This window comes from Mchenga conophoros, linkage group LG5, assembly GCF_057382185.1.
Source record: "Mchenga conophoros isolate Kocher_MC1m ecotype Shallow Benthic linkage group LG5, M_conophoros_male_GT1.1, whole genome shotgun sequence".
NCBI lineage: Eukaryota > Metazoa > Chordata > Actinopteri > Cichliformes > Cichlidae > Mchenga > Mchenga conophoros.
The window spans coordinates 6,824,321-6,836,022 of record NC_140530.1 but is presented as its reverse complement, the minus strand read 5'-3'; the positions used below and the strand labels follow the sequence as shown (position 1 = coordinate 6,836,022).

At 39.9% G+C, this 11,702-nt stretch overlaps 1 protein-coding gene across 2 annotated transcripts in view; it reads left to right on the top strand.

The window, feature by feature from the left end:
* Positions 1-11,702, top strand: part of sox13 (SRY-box transcription factor 13) — a 51,791-nt gene that overhangs the window by 2,367 nt on the left and 37,722 nt on the right. The window contains exon 1 of one of the 2 annotated variants that reach the window (XM_085272968.1): positions 3,740-3,771. The exons of the other annotated variant lie outside the window; for it this stretch is intronic. The gene's annotated coding sequence lies outside the window, so the exon portion shown is untranslated. Of the gene's footprint in view, positions 1-3,739; positions 3,772-11,702 lie in introns of those variants that run through there. 2 annotated transcript variants of the gene reach the window in all.

The window sequence follows — 11,702 nt, the reverse complement described above, 5'->3', positions numbered from 1 at the left end:
TATGCATTGGATGTCTCCATCAGGGCAGCAGAGCAGACTAAGTTTTTTCCTCGTCTTTCCTCCTGACCTCTTGTATCCTCTGGACATTGTTCTCTGAATCCTATTGAACCAGGAGTCCACAGATAAACAGCACAATGGAGAATAATGGTGTGTCTGTGTGTGTGTGTGCGTGTGTTCCTCAGCCTGTCCTTTAGCGCAGTGTGAGGCCAAGCCAATCAAAAACCCCCACCATCACTGCATTTTCTCTTTTGGAAGAATCGCAACAAGCATGAGCGCTACATACATCACTACATCACTCTGCCGCTTGAGCGACAGTATAAGCATGTTGTCTGTCCGACTCTTCAGACGGGTCGGCATAAGGACTTCACTTATATTGTGCAGCAACCTAGAAATTAAATATACGGTGACAGAGTCATATCATTGTATCACATCAGCTCACTGTGCTTTAAATTTTTGCTGTTAATCCATCTTCCTGAGGGTTAAACCTCCAAACTGAACAAATTAAATTAGTTTTCATGTGCAAAGAATTTGGACAATGAGATTTAAAAATGAATAACATAGTGTAGTATAGTCGACAGTCGATCAGCTGAATCATTATTTAACCCAGGAGTCTTGAACCTGCAGCTGGTCCTGAATGTGGCTGTTTTGTCCATCTCTAGATAAAAAGTAGAAATGAATATTTAAAAAAAAAAAATTATTCCTTTAACCCTCTCGAGGCAGGCATTGCCGATTTGCAACAGTTAAAAACTAACAACCTGATTACCCCACATACATATTTTATGAGTTTTTTTACTCAGAAGTACCACTGCAGGACTTAGTTGTGCATTAGCAACAAAAAGTTTAATTTGAGCCTGAGGGGGTTAAGTGGTTCTTTACATTCTTCATCACATTAAAAAAATATTGTGTCATAGCACAGAACAACAGTCCCTTGTGGTGTGTGATACTTTAAACTGTGTACAATATATTAAAGCTAATCAGATTCAAAGCGCCCTGCAGAGGATAGTTACAGACAAACATTTTAGAACTGTGGTAGAAGTTTTGCAGTGTTTAGCACTGCTGCCTCACATCAAGAAAGTCTTGGGTTCAACTCCAGCAGGCAGATGGACCCTTCTGTGTAGAGTTTGCATGTTCTCCCTGTACCTGCATGGGTACTCTGCCTTCTCCCCTTTTCTGGAACTTGGTTGTCTGTGTGTTAGCCCTGCGTTAGCCTGGTCACTTGTTCAAGGTGTAACTTGCCTCTTCCTCTAAGACCTCAGTTGGAAGAAAATGGATGGATAGACTCTCGCTTTTACATGTTTCTATTAATTAGTAATGAGCAGTCATACACAATTCCAACAAAGACAACTTAGCGATAGCCAGTTTAGTAGTGCCTAAGTCCTTTTCATTCTTTTTATTTTATTTATTCCATATGCTGCTGTGAAAAAGATTGGCGTTGAAAGAGTTTTGTTTTACAAAAATGCAAAATGACAATAAAGAATTTGTTTACTTTGGCAAATAAACCTGAAAAAGTAAACAGTTAAAACATTTTTTTCATAAACAGTATTATTCAAAATATTCCTCCAGCCTGCTGTACTATTGTTATATGTGGTAAAAGATTTAAATTATTCACACCTATTAGTAATGTTGAAAGGGTTTTTTTTATGTGGGCAGCAGGTTCATAATAAGGCCCAATCATGTTTGAGATTTCTTTTGGTCAGAAATTGTTAAAAAACAACAACAAAACAGCTCTTTGATAGTAAAGTTTACCTGACTTAACACTGATTTAACTATATATTCAAAAAAGTTGCATGTTTTCTGATCTCTGATGTGATGATTTACTGCTTTCCCTACTTTTGCATGTTGGCTGGCTAAAATATGACAGCTTTAAATGTAAGAAAACATTTTTAAACAATTTAAATAAAAAAAAAAATTCACAGTTAGATATCGAAAAATTTGTATTTGTATTTATTATCATTTTATTAACATAATATTAATAATTATTATAATATTAATTAATTAATTAATTAATTACTCTTTAATTATAATATCAATTAATTACTGTGGTAATAAGTTCACATGTGATAGAGTTTAGAGACTTGTACTTATATTGATACTTCTGCAAAGCCAACGTTTAACAATCCCTTAAAACATATAAAATCATGTGTTGTGTTTATAGAACATTATTAGAAAAGAAATTCAGCCAGCTGATTGTTATAAAAACAAAATAATATCTACCTTTTAATTTTGACAAAAATCCGTTCAAATCGCAGTATTTTATGGCGTCATCGCTGCCCACTGTTGGACAAACTATGTAATGGCAACACTATACCTAATGTCCCACCTTCATCTACTCTTAAATGTCTTATTTGCCTTTTTTTCTGTCTTATCTTGTAAAGCCCTTTTTTCTTTGTTTTTAAAAGGTGCTACATACATGAAGTTTATTATTATTACTATTAATATTATTATTATTTTCTGAGTCAAGGCTAGCCTCTCAGACCTGCGCTTCAGTTTCTTATTACCCACTTTTACTCTTACTGCACCTGACTTGTGTATAGGTGTATCTCCCGTAAAACGTCTCACTGACTTATCTTTTGGTCTGCAAAAACAAAAAGTTAAATTGAGCAAAAGTAATTTGGCTCCTCGTGCAGAAATAATGTGCAGACCAGTTTAAATGGCTGCGTGTTCAAAAGCTCTCCCGCCTGGTGCCTGCCTAAAGGAAACATCTGTTGAATGCAGTTAGAAGAGACTCATAAAAAAGTAGGTAAACTGTGACATATTAGGTGTCAGTCACCAAGATCAGTAATAACTTTGCTTTGTTGTGTTTTGTGGCAACAAGTTAATCAACTCTTGCAATGCTTTAAATCATGTTCAGTGAATTGTTTTTGAGTGCATTTGGATTATTTGATTAATCGATGGCGCTGTTGATGCTATTTGCTGTTTTTCTTAAATGAAAATATGCTGAATATCTAAAAAAAACTGTTTTTTTTCTGGTAAAAACAGTGCTTAGATATTCAGTTTAATTTGATGAAATATTTCTGTTTAAGATCACACTGTGTAAATTCCTGCCTGTGTTCAGGCTTCTCTGGTGACGAAGGTGCTTGGCTTTTATAAAGTGTGATTATTCTGGTTAATTCTTCACCATGTCCCTGATAGGAACGTGATATCGCAGTCAGCTTCTGTGCCTCACAATGGGCTTTTTTGCATTATCTAACAGCCTCTTTTTCCTCGCGTTAAGCCATCGTGACCCGTGAACATGTAGTCTTTAATGATTCTGTACATCACTATCACAAAGACCAAAGTGTGGTGCGTCGAGCACACGTGCCGAAGAGAGGGAGCTTTTGATAGAGCGGATGAACGGAGAAGTTTCAAGGTGCTCCTTGTATTCATTTCTGTTATCTCTGAAGCAAACGGGGTGAGAGAGTGCAGTAATTAAAAGTGGAGATGGAAGGATCTCAGGTGGAGATGTTAGAAGTCATGTCTTTGTGAAGGAAACACAAAGGTGGAGAGGTTGGTTGAATGCCTTTGCTTCATCTTAACATCGCTCATCACTCTTCAGAGGACTTTTTAAAGACACTTTCCACCTGTTGCCTTGGTACAGGAAAGAAAAGAAAGATAACTGTACACACTTGAGAGGAAACACACACACACACACACACACACACACACACACAGGAAGACTCATCCTGGGCGGGTGATAAAACACAAGTCTTACACTGGTGATGGGCCACTTTCAGAGATACTGCAGCCGCGCACACACACACCCTGCTGTGTACATCTGCACACACCTTCAAGGTAAGATACCTGCTTCAACCTCGGCAAAGCCTTCTTTTACCAAACTCACTGTGTCCTCGCGGTTGACTGTCTTGCAGGCTTATATCTGATTGCACGGTTGAAGCATCTAATCACTAAAAGCTTCACATTACACTTGTTTTGTTTATCTTTTTAAAATATATCGACGGGATTGCTGTACCCCTGGCATGTCATTCATTTACATTCTGCCAGCTGTGCTTTGAATGTGCGCTCACCCATCCGTGAATGCTGTCATAAAAACGCGCTGTAAAGCCAGAGGAGGGGGGCGAAACCACAGCAGGCTATTTATCAACAGCTGTAAATCATCTCCGAAGAAGAAAGAACGGAACCCTTCTCGAACGCTGGCCCCTGCGCCGTGTTTCTCATGCTACTTTTGATCACTTTCTAATCCCTTAAGAAAAACACACAACAAGGAGAGAGGGAAAAAAAGTTTTCTGAACTTTTCCTCTCCACGCCTGCATTGCATGCACGTGTGTTCATTCAGCACGCAATGTCAGAATACAAGCTCCTACAGGACTTAGGTGTGTTTGGCTGAATGTTGCGCTGGAGAGGGAGGCTTTTGTTGGAAAGTATGCAGCGAGTTTTTCTTTTGTCTCTCTTGTTCCCATAATGCTCGTCGCATAACGGCTCTCTATTGTTTGGCATGCGGGACGTGAATGAGCAGGTTTATGTAGACTTTTTCGTGCCCCTTAATTTGAAGAACGTACAAAGAACAAAAAAGGAATAAACATGATGATGAGTGGATTTTGTGCCACTCTCATCAAGATAAAAGTGCGTTAAAGAGGTTATTATTGGCTTAATAGATAGCATTAATGCCTGCACTGATCAGGTTCGCTGACAGTTTATTCATTTTTTTTGCTGCTGAGTGACATAAAGGCCTTATTAAATTACGTTTCAGCGCCTTTTACTGCTTTCTCAGAATTAACCAACAGATTTGCATGGCTATCAGAGAAGTGCACATGGACATACGTCTGTTTTTGTTTGCCACGGTTAAAGATAAAGGTATAATCGGCTTGCTCCCACCCTTTTTCCAGCCGATTTGTTTATTTCTGAGAGAATTCACAAAAACTCTATTGATAGACGAGCCCTGCACACACAAATAAAAACACACCGGTTTCCTGGTTCATTTACATGACTTTCTCCTGCACAACGCTGCTCTGTTGTTATGTGAAACCTAAATTTTCAAAAAAAAAATTCAGGACACAAAACTGTATACCTGTTTGTTGTTTGTTGTGTGTGTGTGTGTGTGTGTGTGGGTCTATAGTGCCATTTGCAAATGACCAGAGACCGTTTGTTTGCTCCGCAACAGCTCCACCAGCATGATTTGCATTTCCTTTTTAAAAATCAATGAAATCTAAAGCGACAGTAGGCCATTATGTGCCGGTTTGCTAGAAGTTAGTTGCGTATTTGAGTTTGTGGTGTATGTGTAGCATGGAAAACAGGCCAGCGCTCCTCCGCTGCATTGAACTTCTTTGATGACTTATCATTTGTGGGGTAACATTAGATTGTATTAATGTTAAATGAAAGAGGGGGCATAGGGGCGCAGACACACATCGTCGGTAATGCAGGAGACACTCTTATGGCTTTTATCTCCCACTCTCCACAGCTGAGCGCGATAACTTGTCTAAAATCATGCGCTCACATGCATCCAAGCTGTTGTATCTCTGCAAAATAAAGAGAGAAGCGAAGCCGAGTTACAGCAGTGGACACCGTCATCCTCCGAACACCAAACCTTTGCTGTTCTTACTGCTGTTCCTTTGAGATAAGGATTTAGTTTTCCATGTTTTAATTCTTGTTCACTTTCTTTCAGTTTTATCGCAGCCTGAAGTTTAACACAATTGAAGGCAAAACCACCCAGATAAATTTCTGTATGTGGCATTGAAGCACCTTATCAGCCCGTCACCTCCAAAAACAAAAGATGCCTGCTAACTGGAAAGAATGGTCAGCTTTCTTTTCAAATCCTAGAGCTATATTTAGTTTACTCTTTAAGCTACTTCATTAGTCAGCAATAGTATTTAACTAGAAGTAGTCAAAATTGGGGGAAAAAAGCATTTAAAGTTGTTTTTTTTTCTTTTTTTTAAAAAAAAAGGCTCTGTAATTAAAACAGCTGGGCACAAACAGCAGGACATAGTGCACTTGTCTTGGGACTATTTTCAGCTGTGGATTCGTATGCATTTAGTGCTCTAGTGAGTATTTACAGCAGCAGCACAGGTGTGTGCCACAGTAAAGTACAGTGTGTGTGTTTGTGGCGTTGAAAGAGCATGTCAGCCGGTGCAAAAGCGGGCCTGAGTCAGAGCAGTTGTGAAAACAGCAGAGCTCCGTGAAACAAAGGAATTAAAAACGATAACACAGTAATTGCTGGCAGATTCCATCAACTGCTGATTTTTGGCTTTCTTCACCTTATTCATTCACAAAACGAAAAGCGTGGAAAAACACAAGCTTACCCTCTCAAAAATAATCTGCTTGGCAAAAAGTGTTCAGTCCTGTTTGTCAGCCTAAAGTTAACCTTTAGCTGTTTCTGCACATCTAATAGGAAAGGCAGCAAATCCATTTTTCTACCTGGGCTCTTCTTTCTTCTCTGTCATCTGGCAGCCCAGGAGATAAGCACGCTGTTACTGAATCTAAGAAAAAGGAATGAAAAGAACCTTTTCATTTTCTCCCCAAAAGTCGAATGACCACATTTTTTGTGGTTAATGCAGATAAGAAGAAGGGTCTGCACGGGGTGGAGGTCAGAGTGGATGGATGGGTTAACAAAACATCAGACAGTTGGGTTTTAAAAAACAAACAAACATTGACTATTGATTTGTGGCTGTGACTACATGTTTGTTATTACATTATATTGTGATAATGAAGACCTGCTAACCTTACCTTAGTAACTATTTTACTCCATATCACCAAGCCGTTTTGTATGTAAAGCCAACCAAACTTTTACCGTAATGTTAACACACCATAACGGTTTTATTAATGTCTTTGTATCGCTGCCATCTATGATGCCGCATCAGATCAAAAACTCTTTCAGTGTATTTGAGCAAGTGAAAACTTTTGCTATATAAAACATGGTGTTGTAGGCAGCTAGTTACTGAGTGCAGGCAGCTGGTAGTACTCAGTCAAGCTCAGCCCCAAGATTGCTTTTACACTTATTATTAAACTATAAGTCGTAGTTGCTTTACACACGGTATATGCTCACTGGTCACTTTATTAGGTATACTTTGCTTGTGTCAGGTTGGACCCCTTTTGTCAAACGTGGTGCATTGCATTGAGATCTGGTGACTATGGAGGCCAGTGAAAATGTTGTAGCACATTATACTGGTGGAAGCAGCCATCGTAAGATAGGTAGTGGACATAAATGGACATCCTAAGCAACACTGCTCAGGTAGGCATTTAAACAACCCTGAACTCGTACAAAGGGGCCCCCAAAGTGTGCCAAGAAAATATCACTACTCCACCAGCACCAGTCTGAACCTTTGATACAGGGCAGGATGGATCCATTTTCTTGTTCTTGTTGACAAATTCCAAATCTGTTATGTTGCAGCAGAAATCAAGGCTGTGTGTTTCCAGTCTCCTGTTGTGCAATTTTGATGAGTCCGTACGAATCGTAGCCTCAGTTTTTCTGTTTGTAGCAGGCGGAAGTGGCATCCGACGAGGTCTTCTGCTGCTGTTGCCCATCTGCTTCAAGGTTTGACCTGTTGTGCGCTCAGAGATGCTTTTTGGTTGTAACAAGTGGTAATTTGAGGTCAGCTCGAAGCAGTCTGGCCATTCTGCTCTGACATCAACAAGGCATGCTCTCCCACTTTCTGTTTTTCAGATCATTCTGTGTGGCAAAATCCCAGTAGAACTCCAGTTTTTACGACATCCTGATGTACAGCCTGAACTTCAACAGGGCGTCTTGATTGTGTCTACATTTGTGAGTTGCTACCGTGCAATTAGCTGATTAGACATGTAGCCTAGCAAGCAGTTGAACAGGTGTACCTAACAAAATGGCCAGTAAGTGCATATCCTGACTGTAGAATATCTAGAGCTCCCCTACTGCTTTCTGTTCTCCTGCTTTCATCTCTCTTTCTCCTTCTTGAACAGGCCTCTCTATGTGAATGGATTTCTCTGTAAGCCCTAACATAAGAGGCAGTGGCTTCTGTTGTGTATTCCTATTTTCAGGCACTATCTTGATGTATGTGCTGTGTAGTCAGGGCCATGGGCTGGGTCTGTGTGCGTAGCGAGGCGGACTGTGTCATTACGGCGGTCAGCCAGCTACTTCAGACATGATCTCCAGCTTATTGGAGCTGGTTAAGATCTATGGCACTAAGTTGTTGCATACGCAGCTGTACTTGTGAAGCTGAAGCACACATATGCACTCGCGTGTGCGCGCGCACACACACGCAGCAAAGACCTCCTGCAGTTTGCCAGTGCCGAAACAAACAGTCCCTCAGCAGAATCACCTGTTGTGCTCCTACTGCTCAAAGGCGTTGCCATAGTAACGTCTCAGAGTCCTGGCCTCTTGGTCTATGAGACCCTCTGCAAATATAGACCCCCCCTCTCCCCCCCACTACTGCTACCACCATGACCATTAGAAACTCCTGAAAACATGCACACACACACACACACACACACACACACACACACACACACACACACACACACACACGTTATGTACATGTGGGTGCTCTCAAGAAGCAGTAAATGGAGTGAGGATATAAAGTGTGCCAGGCTAAAGGAGAGAGAGCACATTGTGAGAGTCGGGCCTCCTTTGTCTGAGCTAGCCTGAAGGAGCAGGGGGTGGAAAAGGGAATGGGGGTGGAGGGGCTTTGTGAAGGAAGAGGAGAAAAAAAGTGGCCTTCATACACATCCTTTCTTCTCCTTCTCTTGTTCTATCTCTTTATTGGGAGTGTGTTTTGTCTTCTCTCTCCCCACTCACCACACCACCACCTCCTCCTCCTCCTCTGATAAATGCCACAGTAGCCTTTCGCTAGCCGCCACAATAGACGACCTGTTTCGGTGAACGCAACGGGAAGAGAGAAAAGGGAGCGAGAGAGAGGGAGAAAGAGGGACGAGAGTGAGACATGAAAAGAAAGATGGCTGCTTTTTAACCTGTGCTTCTGAAAAGCAGGAGAATAAAAGGGGCTGTGACTAAAGCCAGAGTCCTGTTCTCCTCTCTTTTCTCTCTCCTCGGTGTCTTTGTGAAGGGCACGGTTGTGTCATCAGCCTATTTATACATCTTATTTAGAAAGCTTTTGAGAAAGAGAGAGGCAGTGGTCATAGAGAGAGCACATTATGAAGCGTATTAAGCAGGATTTAAACACAGAGGACGGGTTAGATGTGTTTGACGTTGATGTTAGTGTACTGGAGACATACAGTCACATAAAGTTAACAACTGAGTTAACTCTAAATGTTACTCAGACTTACTTTTTTATCACTCTGGAGTATTTTCATATGGATGGCTGTAGTGGAAAACGAATGCATAGACTTTGCATCAATGTGTAAAAAGTACCATATTATAGAAAACCTAGTAAATCATGCATTTAAATGTTGTAGAAAATGAAAAAAAGTACATGTATCATCTGCAAATTTTGAAAAAACAAACAAACAATAGAAGCGTGCATTATACTGTCACTGAATGGAGTACACTGTGTAGCGAGATCAGTTTCAAATTTGTATACTTGGAGTATTTTAGTCGGTGACAACGAATTCTATTTTAATCCATTTTTTTGTTGGCCATATGATTTGAATAAAACCTCATTTGCAAAAGAGCTCTGGCTGTATTAAAAAAGACAGGGTATTGTGGTAGGAGCATCACAGTATACCTGTACTGATGACAGTGACATTTCAAAGTGAAATGCTTTATAATACAATTACATAAAGTGTATAACATGGATTTGTTAATACTGTAACTAGTAGTACAGTTTCCTGTGTTTGCACAGTTCTTGCTGCAGACTGCGTCCACCTCTCTATTTTCTACTATTTTCTCATTTTTTTCTTTCTTTTCTTCCATAATTTTCCATTGAAGCACATATAGGCAAAGGTCAGCTCTACTCTAGTCAATATTCTACAAATGTTAACTTTCAGCCAAATACACTATGGAGGTGCATGCTGTAAGAACATATAGGCATCACTGTCACGGCTGATATATTTCAGTACAGTGGTGTTACCATGATTAGTAGTACTGTGGAATATTTTTATATTCCATATAAAAACAGACAAACACAGACACATAAGTCTTATGTTTATTTTATCTATTTCTTTTACATATATGGACAACTACTAATGGATTTGTCCTTTTTTAGTGTTTTGGACACTGAAACACTTAATTCTGCTGAGAATCACAAACAATCCGTGCTTGAAAGCAGCGCATTGAAGCAGCACAGCAGCTGCTGTCTGGAGAGCCTGTGAACTTTAAACTGTGCTCTTACCTCGCCTCACGTACCTGTTGACTGGGAAGATTGTTGAGCTGAATCTTTTCAATATTGCCTTAAAAGTCTTTTTTTTCCCTCTTCACCTCCCCGCGCTGTTTTTCTGTGCTTGTAAAACCCTCACAGTTGTGCTGCTTCTGTTGGAAAAGAGAAATTAAATTGATGGCATGCATTTGTCTGTATTCGCGCATGCTGCTCTATCTGACAAAGATGAGAAAGTAATTCCATTCTGCATCAGTCTGCTTTAGTTTAGCAGTCAAATACACGGACTGTATGTTGTAAATTGTAACAAAGTGCAGTAAATTGGGACTTTGTGTGGCAACAAATACCCAAACTTTTATTTTGGAGTACACCAGTGTTGGCTGTGGTTGCTTCTACCTTGTTAAAAGAGAAACACAAAAAGCTTGTGCTTATCAGTTCTGCTGAAAGTCAGCCACACCGCAACAAGATGAATAAGAGAAACCACAACCCCTTACACCGTCACTCAATAGAACAGATGAAAACGAACAGAAGACAGTAGTATGCAAACCAAGGTAGGATGCAAAGTCAAAACGATTCCTTTAATGAGCGATGTCAGGGGTTAGTAATATTCATCTTTAAATGTAAATTCTTGATTGTTCTTATCAGAGATAGACTGAAGCTGTTTGACAAATACCACACAGAGCTTAAGACAAAGCCTGACTCATTCCTGTATTAATAAGAAGGACTGAAATGGGACTGCTTTTGAAATCAAGCAGTTGTCCCTGATCTCTTGACGACAGACAAAAGTCTTAGTGGTTTTGCTGAAGAAACTAAGCACATCTTTGTGGTCTGTGTTGACTCATACGCAGTGCGTGTTCAGTCTAAGTCCTTGTTAAACCTTCAGCAGATACAGATAATTTTTTTTAGGGAGGAAGGAAACAAAAGCAGAAGCAGCGTTGCTGAAGATCTGCAGATGACTCAGTTTGGGTGAACTCATTTATAGGTGCTAATCAGTTATTCAAACTCTATGTAAATGTATTATTATAAGTTACAAATAAAAACACCTATGTGACAGATGGACAAATGCTGACATGCAAAATTACTTTAATCACCTAGTAAGTAAGGCATTTATTTTTCTACTATTCTGAGCTCATCGGTGCAGGAAAACAAAGGGGCACGCCTTATCTAAGCTAGCCGATCATACATCGGGACTGAAAGATGATCTTAACTTGTCTCTTAGTATTCTGGTAACGTCTATGTTAAACCCATCTAATTAAAATGCATACTTCATTGTGTGGAGTATTAGAGTAACTAACTGATGTTGAGTTAGCTTGTTTTTCTGCAGCATGCAAACCAGGCCTTGATATTTAGAACCGCCCATCTCTTGTTAAAGAAATGTCCATAAAATCAATGTGATGGTTATTAGCAAAGACGATATCTCCGTCCTCTATTGTCGGGCTGATGAGGAGACAGACTCTTTTACTTGCTGATCTAATAGAAATAAACTAAATGTAGGTTTTGAAGCCTTAAGTCTCAGATCAAGCCAAACTA